At 36.7% G+C, this 26,275-nt stretch overlaps 1 long non-coding RNA gene across 4 annotated transcripts in view; it reads right to left on the reverse strand.

Moving 5' to 3' along the window:
• Window positions 1-20,083, reverse strand: part of LOC109260315 (uncharacterized) — a 66,502-nt gene extending 46,419 nt beyond the window's left edge. For 2 of the 4 annotated variants that reach the window (XR_008418218.1, XR_008418220.1), the window contains exons 1-2: window positions 18,444-20,083; window positions 3,750-3,894 (exon numbers count right to left, since the gene is read on the reverse strand). This is a non-coding gene — a long non-coding RNA (uncharacterized LOC109260315). The remainder of the gene's footprint in view (window positions 1-3,749; window positions 3,895-18,443) is intronic. The other 2 variants (XR_008418221.1, XR_008418219.1) reach the window with 2 other exon arrangements.
• Window positions 20,084-26,275: the final 6,192 nt, after the last annotated feature.

The raw sequence follows: 26,275 nt of genomic DNA on the forward strand, positions 1-26,275 counted from the left end.
AAAGAATTTGACAAAATTCAGCATCATTTCTTAATAAAAACCTTCAAGAAAGTCGGGATAGAAGGCACATACTTAAACATCATAAAAGCCATTTATGAAAAGCCCACTGCTAATATCATCCTCAATGGGGAAAAACTGAGAGCTTTCTCCCTGAGATCAGGAACACGTCAGGGTTGTCCACTTTCACCGCTGTTGTTTCACACCGTGTTGGAAGTGCTAGCATCAGCAATCAGACAACAAAAGGAAATCAAAGGCATGAAAATGGGCAAAGATGAAGTTAAGCTGTCACTTTTTGCAGATGACATGATATTATACGTGGAAAACCCGACAGACTCCACCAAAAGTCTGCTAGAACTGATACATGAATTCAGCAAACTCGCAGGATACAAAATCAATGTACAGAAATCAGCTGCATTCTTATACACTAATAATGAAGCAACAGAAAGACAAATAAAGAAACTGATCCCATTCACAATTGCCCCAAGAAGCATAAAATACCTAGGAATAAACCTTATCAAAGATGCAAAAGATCTGCATGCTGAAAACTATAGAAAGCTTATGAAGGAAATTGACGAAGATATACAGAAATGGAAAAACATTCCATGCTCATGGATTGGAAGAATAAATATTGTTAAAATATCAATACTACCCAAAGCTACCTACACATTCAATGCAATCCCAATCAGAATTGCACCAGCATTCTTCTCAAAGGTAGAACAAGCAATCCTAAAATTTGTATGGAACCTCAAAAGGCCCCGAATAGCCAAAGTAATTTTGAAGAGACGACCAAAGCAGGAGGCATCACAATCCCAGACTTTAGCTTCTACTACAAAGCTGTCATCATCAAGACAGCATGGTATTGGCACAAAAACAGACACATAGACCAATGGAATAGAATAGAAACCCCAGAACTAGACCCACAAAAGTATGGCCAACTAATCTTTGACAAAGCAGGAAAGAATATCCAATGGAAAAAAGACAGTCTCTTTAACAAATGGTGCTGGGAGAACTGGACAGTAACATGCAGAAGGATGAAACTAGACACCTTTCTTACACCATTCACAAAAACAAACTCAAAATGGAAAAAGGATCTGAATGTGAGACAGAAAACCATCCAAACCCTAGAGGAGAAAGCAGGAAAAAATCTCTCTGACCTCAGCTGCAGCAATTTCTTACTTGACACATCCTCAAAGGCAAGGGAATTAAAAGCAAAAATGAACTATTGGGACCTCATGAAGATAAAAAGCTTCTGCACAGCAAAGGAAACAATCAACAAAACTAAAAGGCAACCAATGGAATGGGAAAAGATATTTGCAAATGACATATCGGACAAAGGGCTAGTATCTAAAATCTATAAAGAGCTCACCAAACTCCACACCCGAAAAACAAATAATCCAGTGAAGAAATGGGCAGAAAACATGAAGAGACACTTCTCTAAAGAAGACATCCAGATGGCCAACAGGCACATGAAAAGATACTCAACGTCGCTCCTCATCAGGGAAATACAAATCAAAACCACACTCAGATATCACCTCATGTCAGTCAGAGTAGCTAAAATGAACAAATCAGGAGACTATAGATGCTGTAGAGGATGTGCAGAAACGGGAACCCTCCTGCACTGTTGGTGGCAATGCAAACTGGTGCAGCCGCTCTGGAAAACAGTGTGGAGGTTCCTCAAAAAATTAAAAATAGACCTACCCTATGACCCAGCATAGCACTGCTAGGAATTTACCCAAGAGATACAGGAGTGCTGATGCATACGGGCACTTGTACCCCAATGTTTATAGCAGCACTCTCAACAATAGCCAAATTGTGGAAAGAGCCTAAATGTCCATCAACGGATGAATGGATAAAGAAATTGTGGTTTATATACACAATGGAATACTATGTGGCAATGAGAAAGAATGAAATATGGCCTTTTGTAGCAACGTGGATGGAACTGGAGAGTGTTATGCTAAGTGAAATAAGTCATACAGAAAAAGACAGACACCATATGTTTTCACTCTTATGTGGATCCTGAGAAACTTAACAGAAGTTCATGGGGGAGGGGAAGAAAAAAAAAAAAGAAGAGGTCAGAGAGGGAGAGAGCCGAAGCATAAGGGACTCTTAAAAACTGAGAACAAACTGAGGGTAGACGGGGGGGAGGGAGCGGAGGGTGGGTGATGGGTACTGAGGAGGGCACTTGGTGTTGTATGGAAACAAATTTGACAATAAATTTCATATTACAAAAAGAAAATATTGGTTCACTGAGTAATACAGATCTTCAAAATGTTGGCATATTTCACTGGACAATATTTTAAAAATCATGTTCATTAAGTTCTGTCATCATAAAAGTCTTTTAAGTATCAGTGAAAGCTATAAAGCTCACACAGGTGGATTTAAGTTTACAAACATTCTAAAATTTGTTTGTAAGCTAAAATTTTAAATGAGCAACAAATACTATCAGTTGTTTTCCTTGAAGGGATAAGCTCACTTATTTATTTAGGAAAAAAATATGCCTAATATCTAATTATAAAAAACCACTGTTTGTCTATCAGTTATTCTGCTAAGTAACTGTTGTAAGTGAAAAAAGCGAGTAACACTGTTTTTTATATTACAGGTCATGTTTCTCAAGGCAAATACCATAACTCAATTTACAGAAGTGATTTGGGCTTACTTCCCTTTTTATTACACTATATTAAGACATGTATTCAAGGGTCTATGTTTAATATAATTAGTAACATTTATTGCTCAAAAACATTTTTTAAGAAAAATTGTGGGTTTTTTTTTTTGGTTTTTTTGTTGTTTTTTTTTTTTTAGTACAAGTGCATGGTGAAGAAGACAATGACTACTGCTACAGTTTGGTACCACTAACTCTGTACTCAGGCAGAAGTAGATTTATTTTCTGCTGCTTTGACACCATTAGTACAGATGCCAACACAGTAAAAGTGAAAGTAATAACTTAGTACTATTCTGAAAATATTTTTCCACTTTGCAATTCCCCTGAGAAGCCCACACACTGAAAACTGTTTTATACTATTGGCCATCACCTCAGGAAAATATGTCCCCCTAGATCTGCTCCCACTGTATTTCAGCTTATTGCCGTTTCCCAACAGTACTACTGATATTGATACCAATCTAAACAATGAAAACTTCACTATCATTTAACCTACTGTTTTGTAGAAAACAAGGGATCCAAAAAAAACCCCAAAAAAACACACCCACACTTCATTTCCAAATCAATAAGGATTTTCCACCCCTCCCAGGAACTACAAAAGCTGTTGTCTTCTGAATAGCTGAGTTTTCTCAATGAGCTGAGGGTTTACACCACATGCAAACTTTTTTTTTAACTTTAGAAGAGAATCCTAAGATGTATAGCATACATTTCTCCCTGACAAACAGAGAATATAACTTCACCTTTTCTGGATGCCCTCTACTAATTGTCCCGGACTACTCTATTTTATATGTTTGTCTCCTTACCTGCAGTCAGGTTATGAGCTGCATTTGTAGTAACGATCAATATATCATGCTATCACTCCTCTTCTACCTTCTAAATCTGTCATAGACTTGGAAACCAGACTTATTAGAATTATGTACTTAAAGGCTTCAAGTGAGAGATACACTGAAATGAATTCAACGTAAGTTCTAGTACAGACACTGCTGTACCTCTTTTAGATATTCAAAATACTTTTCATTCTACTTCTGAGCTGTGTTCAAAACATGTTCACTGGCTAAACAGTTGAGTTCCAGACATTAAGATGATAACGTACTTGCATTTAATATGAAGGCTTAGGGGCACCTGGGTGGTTCAGGTGGTTAGGCATCCATCTCTTGATCTCATCTCAGATCTTGATGTCAGGGTCGTGAGTTCAAGCCCCATGTTGGACTCCACGCTGGGCATGGAGCCTGAGCCTACTTTAAAAAATAAGTAAACAAAAACTAAAAACAGAAAAGACAACAAAGGCTTACCCAGATAACTTGAAATCTACACAAAAAGAGGTCTGATAAATCAATTACTTAAGACCAGAGTATTCTTAATTAAATTTTCAATTTTAAGATAAATGTACATTCGTATGCAGTTGTAATAAATAACACAAAGATAACCCTTTTACTATTTACCACATTACTCCAACAACAGCTTACAGAACCATATTACGTCACCACCAAGATACTTTATTGGTAGTCAAGATACAGAACATTTCCATTAACACAAAGATATTTCATGTAATCTTTCATAACCCATCACCCTCCTGCACCCAACCCCATCCCTGAACTTAACAACCACTACTCTATTTGCCATTGCCATAATTCTGTCATTTTAAGAATATTATATAAATCATATGTAATCTTTCACAATTGGATTTTTTTCATTTGGCAGAATTCTCTGAGGATTTGCCCAGGTTGTTTTATCAACTTCATTCTTTTTTATTCCTAAGTGGTATTTTACATGTGTCAAGAGTTTAGCTAACCTCCCTCATAGTGTTGCTGCCTCAGCATCCATTTTGTTTGGCCAATAGGCCTGAAGGGGCCCTAAACTGACATTAGCTCTTCATGCAAGCACACGTCCTAGATAATAGCCTGCAGAGTCACAACTGTATGTTAAGTCCTGATATAACTTCCCCAATGGCCCTTGTGAGTTTCCCTTGCCTCCCAGGGCTTTTCCCTTGCGTACTCTTTATATTAGACCCCTGAAAAGCTTACCAAAACCTTACTTTCTCCAGTTTGATCAATCCAGTCTCAGCCCCAAAACCCCAAAGCACTACCTACAGACTCTAACAAAGGCATGTACCCCAAATCCTGACCTGTTGTCTGCCTGCACCCTGCCTTGACTTCATGTGGCCCCTGAAGATGTGCTGTGTACTTCCTTCCAAGGACCAGTGAATAATAAACTCTTATTTCAGTTTCCCTTGTGGTCTCTTATAGAACCTGGGCTCACAATCAAACATCCTAAGGGGCCCTACTTAACAAATGTTAATGTAACAACAACTTGCAATGAATGCACCACAATTTGTTTAAGGCATCTAACTATTAAAAGACATCTGGGCATTTCTCCATTCTTAATATTATGAATAAGATGCTATGAACACTCATACACAGGTTTTTCTGTGAGCATAAGTTTTCATTTCTCTGGGATTTATTTTTTACACTCAAGAGTATAATTGCTGGATTATAGGGCAGTTGCAAGTTTGATATAAGAAACCACCAAACTTTTCTAGAACAGCTATACCATTTTACATTCCAATCAAAAACGCAGGAGTAATCCAGATTCTCTGCATCCTAACCAATACTTGGGTGTTACCACTATTTTTCATTTTATTAATAGGTATATTTCCCAGTGGTTTTAATTTGTATTTCAAACATGGCTAATGATGTTAAACAGCTCTTCCTTTTCTTTTTTAATTTTTTTTTAATGTTTTTATTTTATTGTTTGAGACAGAGAGACAGAGCATGAACGGGGGAGGGTCAGAGAGAGGGGGAGACACAGAATCCGAAGCAGGCTCCAGGCTCCGCGCTGTCAGCACAGAGCCCGACGTGGGGCTTGAACTCATGGACGGTGAGATCATGACCTGAGCCGAAGTCGGACGCTCAGCCGGCAGAGCCACCCAGGCGCCCCCAGCTCTTCCTTTTCTAATGTGCCATCTGCATATCTTCCGCCTTGAAATATCCCTTCATGTCTTTTGTCCATGTTCTAATTGGATTGGTGGTCTGTTTTTACTATTCTCTAATTTTTTTATGTATTGTAAATGCTAGTATTTACACGCAAGATAACATGGTTTACAAATAAATTCTGCCACTCTGTAGCTTTTCTTTATAACCTCTTACCCAGCGTCTTCAGCAGAATAAGAGTTTTTAATTTTCACAAGGTTTTATTCATCAATTTTTCCTTTTATGGGTCATGCTTTTGAAGTATATGAACTCCTTGTCTACGCCAAGATTCTGAAGAATTTCTCCTATTTTCTTCTAGAAGTTTTACAGTTTTAAGTTTTACATTTTATACTGAAGGCTATAATTTGTTTTCAGTTCATTTTTGTATAAGGTATAAAATTCAGGTCAAGAGTCTTTTTTCTCCCCTTTGGATGTCCAGTTGCTCAAGTACCATTGTTGAAAGGCTCTCTTTCCCTACTGAACTTTTTCTGTTTTTGTCAAAATCAGTTGAGCATAATTGTGTCTATTTCTCATTTCTCAATTTTGTTACATTGAGATGTGTGTCCATCCCTTTACTAGTACAATACTACCTTGATTATTCTAGATATACAGTATAATACCTTGATTATTCTAGATATACAGTAGGCATTAATAACGAGTAGAATGATTCCAACAATTTAGTCTTTTTCAAGATTGTTTTAACTATTCTAGGGTCTTTACTTTTTCATACAAATTTTAGAATAAGCTTGTCTATATCTACAAAAACACCCTAGGATTTAAATATAATTTCTGGAATACAGATCCTATACATGTTTCATTAAGTTTATACCTAAGTATTATATTTCCTTAGAGTAGCTATAAATTGTATTTATAAATTTTGATTTTCATATATAAATCAATAATATACAGAAATATGACTGATTCTGTGTATTGATCTTAGAGCCTGTGACATTGCTAAAATCACTAATTCTAAGGAGTTTGGGGGGCTTTTTTGTAGACTCTGAAAATTTTTACATATACAAACATATTATCTGCAAATAGGGACAAATTTCTTTTTTTTTTTTAATTTTTTTTTAACATTTATTCATTTTTCAGAGAGCATGAGCAGGGAAGGGGCAGAGAGAGAGGGAGACACAGAATCTGAAGCAGGCTCCAGGCTCTGAGCTGTCAGCACAGAGCCCGAAGTGGGGCTCGAATTCATGAACCGCGAGATCATGACCTGAGCCAAAGTCGGACGCTCAACCAATTGAGCCACCCAGGCACCCTGGGACAAATTTCTTTCTTTTTAATTAGGATACCTTTTATTTCATTTTCTTGCCTTCCTATGGCTTGAACTTTTGGTACTATGCTGAGTAAGAGAGGTAAGAGTAACATTCTTTCCGTTTTCCTGACCCAAGGGTTTTGTATTCAATCTTTCATCATTATATATGATGTTACCTGTGGGTTTTTTTATAGATGCTCTTTATCAAGTCAACAGAGTTACGCTATATTCCTGATTTTCTGAAAGTTATCACAAATGGGCATTTGATTTTGTCATATGCCTTTTTGGCATCAATTAATATAATCACATGATTTGTTATTAAGGTGCATTATACTGATTGATTTTCAAATGCTAAACCAGCCTTGCATACCTGGGAAAATTCCACTGGTCATGGTGTATAATTCTTCTCATACAGGACTAGATTCAATTTGCTAATATGTCAAAACTATTTTGGGTCTAAGGTAGTGAAAGACATTGGTCTGGACTTTTGTGGGGATTTTGTACTAACTTTGAATGGTTTTCATATTAGGGTAATATTAGGGTCAAAATGAGTTCTATTTTTTTCGGTGAGATTACATAAAGTTGATTTTAATTATTCTTAAATAATTTGCAGTATATAACATTGAAATCACCTGGGTCTTAAGATTTCTATTTAGAATCTTTCAAATTACACATTCAATTTCCTTAATGGCTATGGGACTATTCAAGTTGTGCATTTAATTGTGGTTTAGATTCTCTCAAAAATAAATAAAGATTTAAAAAAAATTTTTAAAAAGAGGCGCCTGGGTGGCTCAGTCGGTTAGGTGTCCAACTTCGGCTCAGGTCATGATCTCATGGTTTGTGGGTTCGAGCCCCATGTCAGGCTCTGTGCTGACAGCTCACAGCCTGGAGCCTGCTTCAGATTCTGCATCTCCCTCTCTCTCTGTTCCTCCCCTGCTCTCACTCTGTCTTTCTCTCACTCTCTCAAAAAAAACATTAAAAAATTTTTTTTAATTGTGGTTTAGATTAAGTAGTTTGTTGATTTTGAAGAACTGGTCTTTAAGTTCTAAGGTGATTAATTTATGAGTATAAACTCATTCATATTATGCCCTTATCTTTTCAAGGGCTATAGGATCTTTCCTGATACTGTGACTTGTCTTCTTTATCTTTGTTATACTTCCAAGAAGTTTACCAACGTTATTTTTTGTTTCACTGATTTCTCTATTGTTTTCTACTCTCAAATTCATTAATTTCCTTCCTTTTGCTGGTTTGGGATTAATTATACTCCTTCCCCTACCCCACCCCCGTTTTTACTTTATTGAAGTGGGAAGTAAATTATGGAATTGAGAACTTTCCTCATTTCTAACAAAAGTATTTAGTGATATAAATTCTTCTCCATACCATGCTTTAATACTTTGTCTCACATATTTTGGTAGCTGTGCTTACATTTTCTTTCAGATGCATATATATAAAATTTTCCTCCTTGAGACTTTATCTTTGACCCACGGATTATTTAAAAGAGACGTTTAATATCCAAGTAGTTAGAAAGTCCCTTGTTGTTTTTCTACTTTGAATTTTCAGTTTGATTCTATTAAAGTCAGAACACACTAAGTATGATTTAAATTATTTCAAATTTGTTGAGGTTTGTTTCATGGCTGATATTTGGTCCAAAGAGTACAGAAAATACTACAAAACAGTATGTATTTACTATTCAGCAATAAAAAGAAATGAACTAACAAGCCAGGAAGACATAGAGGAACCTTAAACGCATGTTGCTAAGTGAAGAAATAAAGTGAAAAGGCTAATCATAATCATAATCATAATATATGATTCCAACTGTATGACATTCTGGAAAAGGCACAAAAATAAGGAGAGTAAAATACAGTAGTTGTTTGGAGTTTGAAGGGAGGGATGGATGAAAAGTTGGGAGTACAGGGGATTTTTACAGTAGTGTGACTACTCTGTGATACTGTAATGTGATATTATAATTTAACATTTGACAAAAACAAATATGTATAGAGTGAACCCTAATGCAACCTATAGATCTTAGTTAATAATACATCAATATTGGTTCAATTGTGATAAATGTACCATACCAATACACGATAGTAATACAGAAAACTGGTTTTATGGGGGAGGGGTTGTGAAGGATATATAGGAACCATCTGCATTTTCTCAATTTTTCTGTAAACTTAAAACTTTAAAAAAATGAACCCTTATTAATTAAAAAATAATAATGTATATTCTTCATTTATTAGGTAAAATATTCTATAAATGCCACTTAAATCTTATTGGTTTACAACACTATTGAGTTCTCCTATATACTTACTGATATTCTGTCTTACTGTTCTGCCAATTGTGAAAAGATTGCTTAAGTCTTACAGTTCTATTGCTTGGTACATATACTTTAGGACTGTCATATAATCTAAGTGAATTTTATCTTTACAAAGTATCGTCCCCTTTAGCAATTTTTTTTTTTTTTTTTTTTTTTTTTTTTTTTTTTTTTTTGTCTAAAGCCTACTTAATCAATATTAAAATAGTTACTACTGGGGCACCTGGCTGGCTCAAGTCAGTAGAGCATGTGACTCTTGATCTCGGGGTTATAAGTTCAAAGCAGCATGTTGGATGTAGAGATTACTTAACAATAAAATTTTTTTAAGAAATAGTCACTACTGCTTTCCTTTGATTAAGGTTTGCATGGCATACTCTGCCTACATTTGTACCCTCAATCTGCCTGTATAATCATATTTGAAGTGAGTTTCTTATTAACACATATAATTGGGTCACAGCTATTACAATATTCTGACAGTCTCTTCTAAGTGGTACAGTCAGACCATTTAAATCTAATGTATTAGTGCTTACATCTGGCATTTTATTTTTCCTTTGTTCTCTTGGTATTCTTTTTTCTTTTTCTTTTAACCTGCCTCTCTGTGGGTTACTTTAACATTTCTTTTGGAATTCTGGTTTATCTCTTCTGTTTCTGAGTATGTTTTTTATATGGCTTTTTAGGGACTGCTCTCTATATATATCACTATTACTGTCAACATTTTACTAGTTCAAATCAAGTGTAGAAACCACCCTTCCTTTATGACCCTTCACCCTCCCCCATATATACCATAATTGTCTTAAATATTTCCTTTAAGTACAATTTTGATACACCAAAAGCATGATCCATGAAAGAAATAACTGATAGGTTATACTGCTTTGTAAAAGAAACTGAAAAGACAATCCACAGACTAAGAGAAAATTTTGCAAAACGCATATCAGATAAAGGACTTGTATCCAAAATATACAAACACTCATAAAATTCAACAATTAGGAAATAAGAAACCTAGTCAAAAAAAAAAATCTGAATAGTCACCCAAAGAAAATAAGGAGATGAAAAGATGTGCAACATATGTGATAAGAGAACTATAAACTAAAACAATGAAACCCCACTACACACCTATCAAAATGGCTAAAATAGAAAAACAAAAAACAAAAATCAAAAAACCCCCAAAACAAACAAAACTTGGTAATACCAAATGCTAGCAAGGACAAAGAGCAACAGAAACTCATTCATTGCTAGTGAGATGCAAAATTACCACAGCCACTACAGAAGATAGTTTGACAGTTATTACAAAACTAAACATACAATTAAGCAATCACACTTCTTGGTATTTACCCCAAAGAACTGAAAATTTATGTCTACACACCAACCTGAACAAGGATGTTTATAGCAGTTTTATTCATAAAGGTACGGGTTTAATTAATAATACATCAATTGCCAAAAATTAGAAGGAACTAAGATGTTTTTCAGTAGATGAATGGTAAAGAAACTATGGTACATCCAGACAATGGATTATTATTCTGCACTAAAAAGAAATGAGCAATCAAACCATGAATAGACATGGAGGGACTATAAAAGCACATTGCTAAGTGAAAGAAACCAATCTGAAAAGGCTACGTACTATGTAATTCAGACAATATGATATGGAAAAGGAAAAACTATAGAGACAAAAGGATCAGTGGTTGCTAGAGACTTGGGTGAGGGCAGAGGAAACGAAGGGATAAATAGATGGTGCACAGGGGAAACTATTCCGTGTAATATTACAATGTTAGATACATGACATCACACATCTGTCAAGACCCTTAGAACTGTAGGACACAAAGAGTGAACCTTAATATAAACTACAGACTACAGTTAATGATAATATGACTATTAGTTCATTTATTATAACAAATGTACCACACTAATGAAGATGGGCAAACTGTGTATGATTGGGGGGGGGGGGGGCGCCGAGGAGTAGTATTATGGGAACTCTCTGTACTATTTGCTCAATTTTTCTGTAAGTTGAAAACTGTTTTATAAGTAAAATTAATTAGAGTAAGTTAAATTACCTTTAATAGACTAAAAGACCTAAATGTAAGAAATAAAATGATAAAACTAGAAAAAAAACATACAGTATTTTCCATACTTTGGCATAATACTCCTTAGATAAAAAACATAAAGTACATACCAAAAAGAAAAAAAATTTATGAAATAGATTTCACCAGAAAAATTCTGATCTCTTAATAACATACTTAAGTAAACCAAAAGGCACACCAGGGAATGGGAGAAAATATTCACAATACATACAGCTGACAAAGGATTTATATATAGAAAATATAAAAAAAATTCTATCTCAATACTAAGAGAAGCACCACAATTTAAAAAGGACAAAAATTCTGACCAGGCATTTCACCAAAGATATAAATGTCAAAAACACATGAAAAAATACTCAACATCATAGTTATTAGGGAAATGCAAATTAAAATGACAAGATGTGGGGGATAGGCTTAGGAATCCCCCAGGCTTACACCAACGGGTTAACAAGGCATAAAGAAATACAAAGCCATAGAATGCTCACACCCAAGTTTGGGTAAACCAGATTGGCACCGCAAGAACATGGAGGAGCAAATGCACCCCAGAATAGAGAGGGGATACAAAGATACCCCAAAATAGAAAGGGGTGCAGAGCCCCCAGAATAGAGAGGGAGGGGCAAAGGCCCAAATATAGGGGCACAAAGGTGTCCAATACATAGGTATATGAAATAAATAAGATTATACATTCAGGGTGGAAGCACCCCAAATTTAGTACTATAGCAGAAAGCTGCTTTCACAGGAAGAAAGGACCAAGTTAGGTAAACAGGCAAATTGGGCTAAAGACGGCTGTGCTGCAGGTGAAGCAGCCCAGTGTGGAGATGGTTAAAAAAAGACAAGGTGCCTTGTTAACCCTGAGGTTATTTCCCCTATCTGTCTCATCCCCTAGGCTAGCTAAGTCAAACAGACACCGCACCTCCGGTCTGCCATTAACAACGACCCGCCCATCTGCCCAGCACCAGGATTTTGCTTTATATTGACCCAAACTCCAAACACTGTGTACCTTCAAAACCCCCCTTTCCCCTCACGTCCCCAAGTTAATGCTCCCAGTTTGTCTCTTTATGCATGTCCACCACATTTGTAAGCCTTCTGATCTGAATAAATACGGGGCAAGGACCCTCATTCAGGGCTCTTGTCTCTTCCCAGACATTAGCCATCTCTCGCTTTAATCCTGCATCCTGCTCTTTTGCTGGCCAAAAGAGAACTTTAGACTTAGAGTCTACAACAAGAAGATACTACTAAACACCTATTAACATGGCTTTTTTTAACACTATGAAATGCTGGTGAGAATGTAGAACATCTGGAAACTCATACATTTCAGGTGGGAATATAAAACGGTAAAGCTTTTTTAGAAAATCATTTGGTAGTCTCTTGTAAAGTTAGATATACTCTTACCGTAGGAGTTAGTAATCCTACTCTTAGGTATTTACCTAAGACAAAAATAAAAATAAATATCTATACCAAAACTGGTATGCAAATATTCAGAGGCTTTATTCATCACCAAAAAAACCCTTCAACAAGTGAATAAATTACTGTCAATTTTAATTTATTTGTAAATTATATCTAAATTGAAAGAAAAAGGAAGAAAGGTAACTAACAAACCCGGGGAAAATATTTGCAATTTATCTCCACAAAGGGTTATATCCTATTAAATATATAAAGAAATCTTTAAAATTGCAGGAAAAAGTATCAAAAATCTAACAGGTAAATGGAAAAAGAAGCAATTACTTGAAAAAGAAAAGCCTATAAAAATGATACTTAAATATAAGAAAAACTTTAAACTCAAAATTTTTAAAAATACAAATTTAAAAAACACTGTAATGCCATTCCTCACCAACCAGATTGGCAATATTTTTAAAATATGAGAACTGGGAAAAAAGAAAAAGCTAAAATGGCAGCATTGTAGGGGGACCCTAGGCTTGCCTCATCCCTTGAACTCAGCTAGATCATTATCAAATCATTCTGAATACCCAAGAAATCGACCTGAGAACTGACAGAAAAAATTACACAACCAGAGAAAGAGAAGAGCCCATGTTGGGGAAAGTAGGAAGTGCCAACACCCAGTTTTAGGGAGAAATGGATCATGGGTGCAGCAGAGGGGAGGGAGTGCTGATTGTGGAGGAAGGTGAGAGAAGAGTGGAGTACACAGGTATATGCACAAGGAGAACACTTCTCCAAAGCTATTGGCTACTAAACCCAAGAGGCTGATTTTCATGAGTTTTTTAAATCAGTGGGGGTTAAAGGATGGAGTTTCAGAGGTCCATGGACTTGGCTGGGACAGAGACCTGAGGGTACCTTACTGCCCTACTCCTGAAGAAAAGGCAGATAGGCAACCCTGAGGCACACGGTGTTATCTGAGGATCACCTATGGTGCACAGTCTCGCTGTTCTTAGAGCACATCTGTGAGAGGTGGCATTACCTCTCAGGGGACAAAAGAGCCAGCCAGCGCTATTTCCCTCCCCCACCCTTCAGCATAGATGCAGAGACACCTCTGAGCCTGCCTGCTTTGCTCCAAATCCCACACCCTTACACTCTGGTGTGACTGCCTTTCTCTGTCAAACCTTCATCAGTCCCAGTGTGGAGAGACCCTTCCCCAGAAGATCAGCACATGTCCCTGCCACACCAAGTTCCTAAAGTTTGGAGTTTTAAAAGTCAGCAGACTTGCATGTAATAGAGCCCAAAGTGCACTGCACTGCTCCAGGCAGGCAAACCTAAAGATAGACAGTGTGAAAACAGTGATCTGAAAAACACTTGGAACACAGGAGGGAAAATTATTTGCTCTTTCTGGAGTGCTTCCCTAGAGCAGCGAGCACGAACTCTCCCTCTGAGGACAAAATGCTGACTGGAGCCATTTCTCTCCCCCATCCATCAGCATGAACCAACTTCAGTAAATAGCACAGCACCAACACTGGCTGCCTAAACTGCTTATACCAAATCCCACCCATCCTCCTGCCTTCCCCCACACTCTGCTGGTACTGTTTTACTCCAACAAGTGTGCCTAATGACCAGCACAGCAGGCTCCTATCCCAAAAGTCCAACAGAAACTCCCAACACACCAAGTCTACCAACCACAGAGTTCGGCAAGGCTTCAGTTCTAGTGGAAGTAGCATCAGGGCTCATTTAACAAGACCAGAGCATACCTAATTAAAACCCACCACACTCTGCCCAAGGTCCAAACACTGCCCACTGAAGGCAAGGAGAACCACTACAGAAGAATGACCTGAGGGATAGAGCGGCCAAAACACAGCACCAGAGTGCATGCAGCATTTACTAGAGACATTCCCTAAAGTGCCAGGCCCTGGACACTACATGACATTTTCTTCATAAAGCCATTATTTTCAGGACCAGGAAACATAACAGGCTTTTCTAACACACAGAAGACAGTGGCCTAGACAAAATGCCAAGATGGAGAAATCCATCCCAAAAGAAAGACCAGAAAAGGTCACAGAGATCTAATCAAAACAGATATAAGTAATATGTCTAATAGAAAATTTAAAACAAATATCATAAAGATACTTGCTGAGCTTGAGAAAAGCATAGGGGACATTAGGGAGATCCTTACAACCGAGATAAAAGAATTTAAAAAATCAGGCAGAAATGAAAAATATAACTGACATTCGAAAGCAACTGTTGTAATGGCCACAAGGACGCAAGAAGCAGAGGAACAAATAAGTGATATAGAAGACAGAATTATGAAAAATAATGAAGCTGAACGAAAGAAAGATGGATGACAGATCATGAGAGTAGACTCAGGGAACTCAGTGACTCCATCAAACATAGTAACATTCATATCATAGGAGCCCCAGAAGAAGACAAAAAAAAAGGGTAGAAAGTTTATTTGAGGAAATAGTTTAAAACGTCCCTAGTCTGGGGAAGGAAACAGACATCCAAATCCAGGAGACACAAAGAACTCCCAACAAAATTTAAAAAAGCAGGCCAACACCAAGACATATTGTAGTTAAATTTGCAAAATATGGTGATAAAGGAAAAATCCTAAAAGCAGCTAGACAAAAGTCCCTAACTTACAAAAGGAAACCCATAAGGTTAACTGCAGATCTTTCCAAAGAAACTTTGTGAGCCAGAAAGGAGTGGCATGATTTTTCAATGTGCTGAATGGGAAAAATCTGCAACCAGGAACACTCTATCCAGCAAGGGTACCATTCAGAATAGAAGGAGAAAGAAAGTTTCCTAGACAACCAAAAACTAAAGAACGTTGTGACCACTAAACCAGCCCTGCAAAAAAATATTAAAGGGGACTCTTTAAGTACAAAGGAAGACCAAAAGCAACAAAAATTAGAAAGAAAGAAAGATAAAATCTCCAAAACCAATGTAAAAACAAGTAATAAAATGGCACTACATTCATATCTATCAATAATTACTCTGAATGTAAATGAACTAAATGCTCCAAACAAAAGACACGGGGTGTAAAAATGGATAAAATAAAAGCAAGACCCACCTATAGGCTGCCTACAAGAGACTCATTTTAGACCTAAGGACAAGTACAGATTGAAAGTGAAGAAATGGAGAAACATTTGCCATGCAGATGATGCCAAAAGAAAGCCAGAGTAGCAATACTTCTACTAGACAAACTAGATTTTAAACCAAAGATCGTAACATAAGATGAAAAAGGGCACTATATTGTAATAAAGGGGTCTATCCAACAAGAACATCTAACAATTGTAAATATTTATGCCACTAACTTGGAACCACCCAAATATATAAAACAATTAACAAGCATAAAGGAACATCATTCATAATAATAAGAGCAGTGGACTTTAACATCCCACTTACATCAATGGACAAATCATCTAAGCAGAAAATCAACAAGGAAACAATGGCTCTGAATGACAAACTGGACCAGATGGACTTAATAGATATATTCAGAACATTCCATCCTAAAGCAGCAAAATACACATTCTTTTCAAGTACATATGAGATATTTTCCAGAATAGATCACATACTAGGTCACAAATCAGGCCTCAAAAAGTACAAAAAGACTGAGATCATACCATTCATCTTTCCTGACCACAACACTATGAAACTTGAAGTCAAGCACAAGGAAAAAATTTGAAAAGAGCACAAATACATGGAGGTTAAACGACATGTGAGTAGACAATAGGTCAACCAGGAAAATAAAAAAGAAATAAAAAAACTGTGGAAACAAATGAAAATAAAATCACACTGGTCCAAAATCTTTTGGATACAGCAAAAACAGTCATAAGAGGGAAGTATTTAACAATTCAGGCCTACCTCAAGAAGTAAGAAAAATCTTAATACACAACCTAACCTTACACCTGAAGGAGCAAGAAAAAGAACAAAAAACAAAGCATATAGACAGCAGAGGAGAAATAAAAATTAGAGCAGAAATAAATGATACAAAAACTAAAAAACAAACTAACAAAAACAGTAGAACGGATTAATGAAACCAGGAGCTGGTTCCTTCAAAACATTAATAAAATCAATAAACCCCTAGCCAGATTTATCAAAAAGAGGACCCAAATAAATAAATCACAAATGAGAGAGACAAAAGAACAACCAACACCACAGAAAAACAACTACAAGAAAATATTATGAAAAATTATATGCCAACAAATTAGTCAACCTAGCATTTGACAAAATACAGCATCGTTTCTTTTTAAAAAAAAACCCTCAAGAAAGTAGGGATAGAAGGAACACACCTCAACATAATAAAGGTCATTTACAAAGTACCCACAGCTAATATCATCTTCAATGTGCAAAAACTAAGAGGTTTTCCTCTATTGTCACGAGCAAGACAAGGATGTCCAATCTAACCACTGTTATTTAACATAGTGCTGGAAGTTCTAAACACAACAATCAGAGAAAAGAAATAAAAATCATCCAAATCAGCAAGAAAAGAAGTCAAACTTTCACCATTTGCAGATGACATGATACTCTATGCGGAAAACCCAAAAAACTCCAAAAAATTACTAGAACTGATAACACGAATTAATTAAAGTCACAGGATACAAAATCAACATACGGATATCTGTTGCACTTCTATTCATCAATAATAAAGCAGCAGAAAGAGAAATCAAGGAACCAATCCCATTTAGAATTGCACGAAAAATAATAAGATACCCAGAAATCAACCTAACCAAAGAGGTGAAAGACCTGTACTCTGAAAACTATAAAACACTGATGAAAGAAACTGAAAATGACACAAAGAAATAAAAAAACAGGAGCACCTGGGTGGCTGTCAGCTGGGCGCCCAACTCTTGATTTTTGCTCAGGTCATGATCTCACAGTTGTAGGATTGAGCCCCACATTTTGAGCCCCACATTGGGTTTGTTGCTGAGCATTGAGCCTGCTTAAGATTCTCTCTCTCCCTCTCTCTCTGCCCCTCTCCCCTGCTGGCACACTGTTTCTCTCAAAATAAATTAAAAAAGAAAGAAACCTTTTAAAATAAAAAAAAGAAATGAAAAAACATTCCACATTCATGGATTACAACAAATATTGTTAAAATGTCTATACTACCCAAAGCAATCTACACATTTCATATAACACCTATCAAAACACCACCAGCATTTTTCACATAGCTAGAACAATCCTTAAATTTATATAGAGCCACAAAAGACCCCAGATAGCCAAAGAAATCTTGAAAAAGAAAAGCTAAGCTCGAGGCATCACAATTCTGGACTTCAAGCTATATTAGAAACCTGTAGTGATCGGGGCGCTTGGGTGGCTCAGTCGGTTAAGCGGCCAACTTCGGCTCAGGTCATGATCTCGCGGTCCGCGAGTTCGAGCCCCGCGTCGGGCTCTGTGCTGACAGCTCGGAGCCTGGGGCCTGTTTCGGATTCTGTGTCTCCCTCTCTCTGATCCTCCCCATTCATGCTCTGTCTCTCTCTGTCTCAAAAATAAATAAACATTAAAAAAAATTTTTTTTTTAAAAAAAAGAAACCTGTAGTGATCAAGACAGTATGGAATTGGCACAAAAATAAACACATACATCAATGGAACAATAGAAAACCCAGAAATGAACTCACAACTATATGGTCAACTGATCTTCCACAAAGCTGGAAAGAATATCCCATGGGAATAAGACACTCTCTTCAACAAATGGGGTTGGGAAAACTGGACAGCAACAGGCAGAAGAATGACACTGGCCACTTTCTTATACCATACAAAAAAATAAATTCAAAATGGATGAAAGACCTACCTTTGTGTGGGAGAGGAAACCATCAAAGTCCTAGAGGAGTACACAAACAGTAACCTCTTTGACAGGGGCCAGGCTGTAGCAACTTCTTACTAGATACATCTCTTGAGGCAAGGAAAACAAAAGCAAAAATAAAGTGTTGGGACTTCATCAAGATAAAAACCTTCTGCATAACAAAACAAACCTCTGCAATGAGAGAAGATACAGTATTTGCAAATAACATACCTGATAAAGGGTTAGAACTGGGGTACCTGGGTGGCTCAGTCACTTGAGTGTCCGACTTCGGCTCAGGTCATGATCTTGCGATTCATGAGTTTGAGCCCCACATCAGGCTTGCTGCTGCCAGCCTGTCAGTGCAAAGCCTGCTTCGGATCCACTGTCCCCCTCTCTCTGCCCCTCCTGATTTGTGCTCTCCCGAAAATAAATATTTTTTAAAAATAAAATAAAATATATAAAGAACTTATAAAACCCAACACCCAAGAAAACAAATAATCCTGTTAAAAAATGGGCAGAAGGCCTGAATAGAAATTCTTTCCAAAGAAGACATACAAATGGCTAACAGACACATGAAAAGATGCTCAAAATCACGCATCATCAGGGAAACAGAAATCAAAACTATGATGAGGTATCACCTCATGCCAGTCAGAAAGGCTAAAATTAACAACACAGGTAACAACTGGTGTTGGCAAGGATGGAGAGAAAGGGGAAACCTCTTACACTGTGGAATGAAAAATGGTATAGCCACTTGGAAAAACAGTGTGAAGGTTCCTCAGAAAGTTAAAAATAAAACTATCTTGGGGTGCCTGGGTAGCTCAGTTGGTTGAGCGTCCAACTCTCGGTTTCAGCTCAGGTCATAAACTCTCAGGTTCTGTGAGTTTGAGCCTTGCATTGGGCTCTGTGCTGTCAGTGTGGAGCCTGCCTGGGATTCTCTCACTCCCTCTCTCTCTACCCCACCTCCGCTCATGCTGTCTCTGTCTCTCTCAAAATAAATAAATAAACTTAAAACAAAAAAATATATAAATAGAACCATCCTATGATCCAGCCAACTGCACTATTAGGTATTTATCCAAAGGATACAAAAACAGTGATTCAAAAGGATACATGCACGCTGATGTTTATAGCAGCATTATCAACAAGAGCCAAATTATGGAAAAAGCCCAAATGTCCATCAACTGATAAGTGGATAAAAAAGAGATGGAATATTACCCATAAAAAAGAATGAAGTCTTGCCATTTGCAACAACATGGATGGAACTAGAGGGTATTACGCTAAGCAAAGTAAGTCAGAGAAAGACAAATACCGTATGATTTCACTCATATGTGGAAATTAAGAAACAAAACAGATAAACATAGGTGAAAAAAAGAGAAAGGCAAACCTGCAAACAGACTCTTTTTGGGGGTTGGGGACCAGATGTGCCCCATCTTTCTAATTTTTTTAAATTTGAGAGTGAGTGAGCAGGGGAGGGGAAGAGAAAGAAGGAGAAAGAGAATCCCAAGCAAGCTCTGCACTGTCAGCCCAGAGACAGAGGTAGGGCTTGATCTCACAAATCTTGAGATTATGACCTGAGTCAAAATAAAATCAAGAGTCAGATGCTTAACCGACTGAGCTACCCAGATGCCCCGGAAACAGACTCTTAAATATACAGAACAGGGGCGCCTGGGTGGCGCAGTCGGTTAAGCGTCCGACTTCAGCCAGGTCACGATCTCGCGGTCCGTGAGTTCGAGCCCCGCGTCAGGCTCTGGGCTGATGGCTCGGAGCCTGGAGCCTGTTTCCGATTCTGTGTCTCCCTCTCTCTCTGCCCCTCCCCCGTTCATGCTCTGTCTCTCTCTGTCCCCAAAATAAATAAAAAACGTTAAAAAAAATTTAAAAAAAAAAAAAATATACAGAACAAAATGAGAGTTACTGGAGAGCTACTGGAGAGTTGGTGGGTATGGGGTGTGTTAAGTAGATGATGGGTATTAAGGAGGGTACTTGTGATGAGCACTGAGTGTTTTATGTAAGTGACGTATCACTAAATTCTACATCTGACACTAATCCTACATTTGAAACTAATATTACACTATGTTAACTAACTGGAATTTAATAAAAATTTGAAAATAAAATTAAAATAAAAAATATATGAAAATTCAGAAATCTGAAAAAGATTAGAGAACCGTATCAAAGCAATTTCCTTGTTACATTTGGACAGTTTTACAAGATGTTACCATTGAGGAGAATTCAGTAAACAATACATGGGTTATCTCTGTATTATTTCCTACAACTAAATGTGTATCTACAATTATTTCAATATAAAAGTTTAATTTTTAAAAAATACACAGACCATATTTATACAGATTAAGATCTGATTTTATTTTTTATTTAATATTTTTAAAGTTATTTTTGATAGAGAGAGCATGAGAGCACAAGTGGGGAAGGGGCTGAGAGAGAGGGAGGCAGAGAATCAAAGCAGGCTCCAGGCCCCAAGCTGTCAGTGTAGAGCCCTGATGCAGGGCTTGAACCCATAAACGTGAGGTCATGGTCTGAGCTGAAGTCGGATGCTTTACCAACTGAGCCATCTAGGTGTCCCATTTTACTTTTTTAAAATGTTTATTTATTTTGAGAGAACGCACATGCACGAGCAGGGAAGTGGCAGAGAGAGAGGGAGAAAATCCCAAGCAGGCTATATGCTGTCAGTGTGGAGCCCAATGTGGGGCTCAATCCCACAAACCACAAGATCATGACCTGAGCTGAAACCAAGCTTAGGTCATGATCTCACAGTTCACGGGTTCAAGTACCGCATAAGGTTTTGTGCGAACGGCTCAGAGCCTGGAGCCTGCTTCAGTTCTTTATCTCCCTCTCTCTGCCCTTTCCCCACTTATGCTCTCTCAAAAATAAATAAACATTAAAAAAATTTTTTTTAAAAAGTGGGAAGATTAGGGGTGCCCGGGTGACTCAGTTGCTTAAGTGTCCGACTCTTGGTTTTGGCTCAGGTCATGATCTCACGGTTCTGTGAGTTCAAGCCCTGTGCTGGGCTCTGTGCTGGCGGTGTGGAGCCTGCTTAGTATTCTCTCTTCCTCTCTCTCTGCTCATCCCCTGCTCATACTGTCTCTAACTCTCTCAAAACAAATTTAATAACTTAAAAAAAAGAAAAGAAAAATTGGAAGATTAGAAGAGAATGAACCCTGTGCTTTTATTTAGAATCACACATATAAATATGAATTCATGGTTTTACATACACACAACCACACAAACACATATGTATAGAAGAATACTTACAGAAATAAGGATGTCTATGTTTGTGACTATAAACTTACACTTCCTAATTCTGTCGACTGAGAGGACCTAAAAACAATGACACCCCAATAACAATGGGCACAGGAACCAAGATCCCTTAGTAAAATGGTTGATTCCAGAGTTGGGTGGGAAAAAAAACAAGTTATGCCTAATACATATTGTGATGTGAGAAAGTAGAGCAATACTCAAAATCCATGGGGGCATATCAAAAGGACACAGGAGCTAACCCAAAGAAAAGCCCAATGGCAAAACCTCAGAGCCATTACAACAAAATGATAGTATTAGATTACAACCAAAGAATGAAGTAAGTATCAATGAGTCTATACTAATTAATAAATATTTAATTAAATAAATAAAGTGGAGAGAAGGCACAGCTATTCCTTACAGACTTCCAATTACTAAACATAGAAGGAATAACCTTGAAACAAACACTAATATAATCATTGTGGCAGGTTAAGAGGCATGGATAGATAATTTCAGTGGGTGAAAGTAAGATGAAAAACATGACATATGCAAAATCTCAAAGTAGATCCCCACAAGAAACATATCAAACTGAAAGAGAAAAGCAACAACTTTACAGTGGAAAATGTTGGTAACACTTTATTTTTTTGTTGTTCTTTTTTAAAAATTTTAATTCCATTATAGTTAACACACAGTGTTATATTACTGTCAGGTTTACAACATAATGATTCAACAATTCTATATATCATTCAGTACTCATCAAAATAAGTGTACACTTAATCCCCATCACCTATTTCACCCATCCCCCCATTCCATCTCCACTCTGGTAACCATCAGTTTGTTTTCCACAGCTAAGAGTCTGGTTTTTGGTTTGTCTCCTTTTTTACATATTTTAAAAATATTTATTTATTTTTGAGAGAGAGCATGCAAGCACGAGTTGGGGAGGAGCAGAGAGAGGGAGACACAGAATCTGAAGCAGGTTCCAAGCTCTATGCTTTCAGCAGAGCCCGATGCAGGGCTCGAACCCACGAACGACAATATCATGACCTGAGCCAAAGCAGACACTTACCAGACTAAGCCACCCGGTGTCCCAGTTTGTTTTTCTGTTGTTCATTTCCTTTATTTCTTAAATTCCACATGCAAGTGAAATCATACAGTATTTGTCTTTCTCTGACTATTTCTCTTAGCATAATACTTGCTAGATACACCCATGTTGTTACAAATGGAATGATTCCATTTTTTATGGCTGAGTAATATTCCATTGTATACATATATCACATCTCCTTTACAACTTTGGTACACTTTAACCAAGAGATGAAAGTTACCATCACATGTATTAAGACATACTGACAACATGTACAACATGATGCACAGAGAATGGCACAGCACTGCTTCTACTGCATTATTGCCAAGGCTGCATAACATGAATTAAATCATGAAAAATGCCAACAAGATGACAGTTCTTGAAACTATCTGATAAAGACCTTAAAATAACTATTATAAAAATGCTGAGAAAAGCAACCACAAACATTTTGCAACAAATATTGAAAGTGACAATCTTGTCAATAAATAGGATATCAAAAAAAGTGAAAATTCTAAAGTTAAAAATATAATAACTAAAATTAAAAAATAAATAAATGGACACACTCAAAAGCACAATGGAGATGACAAAGGAACTTAAAGAGATAAATAGAAACCATCCAATGCTAATAGCATAAATGAGCATAAATGTACAAAGGCTCAGGGAACTATGAGACAATAACAGAAGGTAAGAGAAAGAGTGTAGGACTGAAAATATTTGAAAAAATTAATGCATGAAAACTTTCTAAAGTTTGCAATACACATAGACCTACAGATTCAAGTAACTAAGAAAACTTCAAAGGGATAAGCACAAAGAAATCCACAGCCAGATATATCATAATAAAACTGCCAAAAAGTGAAACCAAATAAAATATTATACAAGCAGTAAGAAAAAAAAATAAAACGTTACCATATAGAGAAATAATGATTCAATTGATTTCCCATCAGAAACTAGGGAAGCCAAAGGAAGTGGTGCACATGTTTAAATGGCTGAAAGAAAGGGAATGTTAGCCTAAAATAATCTATCCAGAAAAATTACTTGTAAGAATGAAAATAAAAGACATTCTCAGATGATAGAAAACTAAGCATATATAGCCCCTCAGATCTTATCTAAAGAATTGCTAAAAGTTCTTCATGTAGAAGGGAAACACCAGAAGGAATTCTGAATCATCAAGAATAAAGAGCAACAAACATTTATCTGGATAATGCAATAGATTATTTATCTCTCTTGAATTCTTTAAAATCGTTTTAGGGGCGTCTGGGTGGCTTGGTCGGTTAAGCGTCCGACTTCGGCTCAGGTCATGATCTCACGGTCCGTGAGTTCAGGCCCCGTGTCGGGCTCTCTGACAGCTCAGAGCCTGGAGCCTGTTTCAGATTCTGTGTCTCCCTCTCTCTCTGCCCCTCCCCTGTTCATGCTCTGTCTCTCTCTGTCTCAAAAATAAATAAACGTTAAAAAAAAAAAAATTAAAATCGTTTTAGGGTTGAAAACAAAAAATACGAGCATCTGATAGTTTTCAATGTATGCTGATGCGATATATGACATTATAGCATGAAAGAGAGTTAAGGAACCTAAAAGATGTTAAGGTTTCTACATTCCAAATTATAGGGTAAAAGACAGTGAAAACTTAAATAAGTATTGTATAACTCCTAAAACAAATACTTAAAAAGGAAAACTAAAAAGTATTCAAATAACCCAAAAGAAGGCACAAAGGGGGTGGGGGGCGGGGGGAGAAAGAGAAACAAAAAAGGAACAAAAAAAAAAAACAAAGAATAAAGTAGTAAACCTAAATCCAAATATAACATATCAATATTACATTAAATATAAATTACCTAAGCACGAAAACTCAAACACAGAAATTGTGAGAATGACAGAAAGAAAGAGCCTAAACCATGACACAATATCCTATCTACAAGAAAGACTTCAGATATATTTATACAGGAAGACTAAAAGTAAAGGAATATGAAAATACACACCATGTAAACACCAACCAAACAACAGGACTGGCTATTTTATACATTAAATGCAAAAACAGATTTCAGAGCAAAGAAAATTACCAGGGAAAATGAGGGGAATTACATATGATAAAAGGGTCAATTCAACCAGAAGCCACAGCAATGCTAAACATATATGCACCTAATAGAGCCTCATAATACATGGGAAAAAAAACTGACAAAAGAAATACAAATCAACAAGTATAAAGACTTCAACACTTTCCTGTGAGTAGTAGAATTAACAGGCATAAAATCAGCAAGGGTATAGAAGACTGAACAAGATTATCAACCAAGGAAATGTTTTCAGTAGTTATAAACAATCCAACAACAGCAGGATTCACATTCTTTTTAAGTACATACAGAATACTCACATAAAGCAAAGCTTAATACACATAGAAAAATTGAAAGTATACAAAGTATTACCTCAAACTGCAATATAACTAAAATAGAAATCAATAACAGGAAGATGATGAGAAACTCTCTCGACATCTTAAAATTTAAAAACCAGGGGTACATGGGTGGCTCAGTCAGTTGGGCATCCGACTGCGGTTTGTGGGTGTGAGCCCCACATTGGGCTCTGTGCTGACAGCTCAGAGCCTGGAGCCTCCTTCAGATTCTGTGTCTCCCTCTCTCTCTGCCCCTCCACTACTTGTGCTCTGTCTCTCTCTTTCTCTCTAAATAAACATTTAAAAAATTACACTTTTAATTCTCAGAAGTTGAAATCTTTTTTATATCTTTCATAGAAGTTAACATTTTCAGTCTTTCCTCTACATTCATAATAACTGTAAAGTCTTTAAACCATTAACTCTATCATCTATATCATTCTGGAGTCAGCTTCAATTGATAGATTTCTCTCCTCATATTTTCCAGATCTATGCCGGCGTAATATTATTTCTTTAATCTACTTTATTCACTTTTCAAAGTAAAAACGTTTGTTACCTTGCCACTCTTTTCCACCATATTGGTAGTCAAAAATTACTGTCATAAGATAGATAAAAATCCAACTTAAAAATTGGGCAGAAGATCTGAATAGACTTTTTTTCCAAAGACATCCAGATAGCCAACATGTACATGAAAAGATGCTCAACATCACTAATCATCAGGAAAATGCAAATAACAATGTTAACCACAATGAGATTATCACCTCATACCTATTAGAATGATTTTTATCAAAAAGAAAAGGAATGGCAAGTGTCTGTGAGGGTGTAGAGACAAAGGAACTCTTGTGCACTGTTGGTGGGAATGTAAACTGGTAGAGCCACTATTGAAAACAGTACAGAGGTTCCTCAAAAAGTTAAAAATAGAACTACCATATGATTCAGCAATTCCCCTTATGGGCATATATACAAAAGAATTAAAATCAGGATCTCCAAGAGACATATGAATTTCCCTGTTCACTGAAGCATTATTTACAACAGCCAAGACATGGAAACAATGTAAGTGTCCATTGATGGATGAATGAATAAAGAAAGTATAGTGTATATTATACAATATTATTCAGCCATAAAAAAGAATGAAATATTGCCATT

Source organism: Panthera pardus, unplaced genomic scaffold (genome assembly GCF_024362965.1).
Source record: "Panthera pardus isolate Hobbes unplaced genomic scaffold, ASM2436296v1 HiC_scaffold_27, whole genome shotgun sequence".
In the NCBI taxonomy this organism is placed as follows: Eukaryota; Metazoa; Chordata; class Mammalia; order Carnivora; family Felidae; genus Panthera; species Panthera pardus.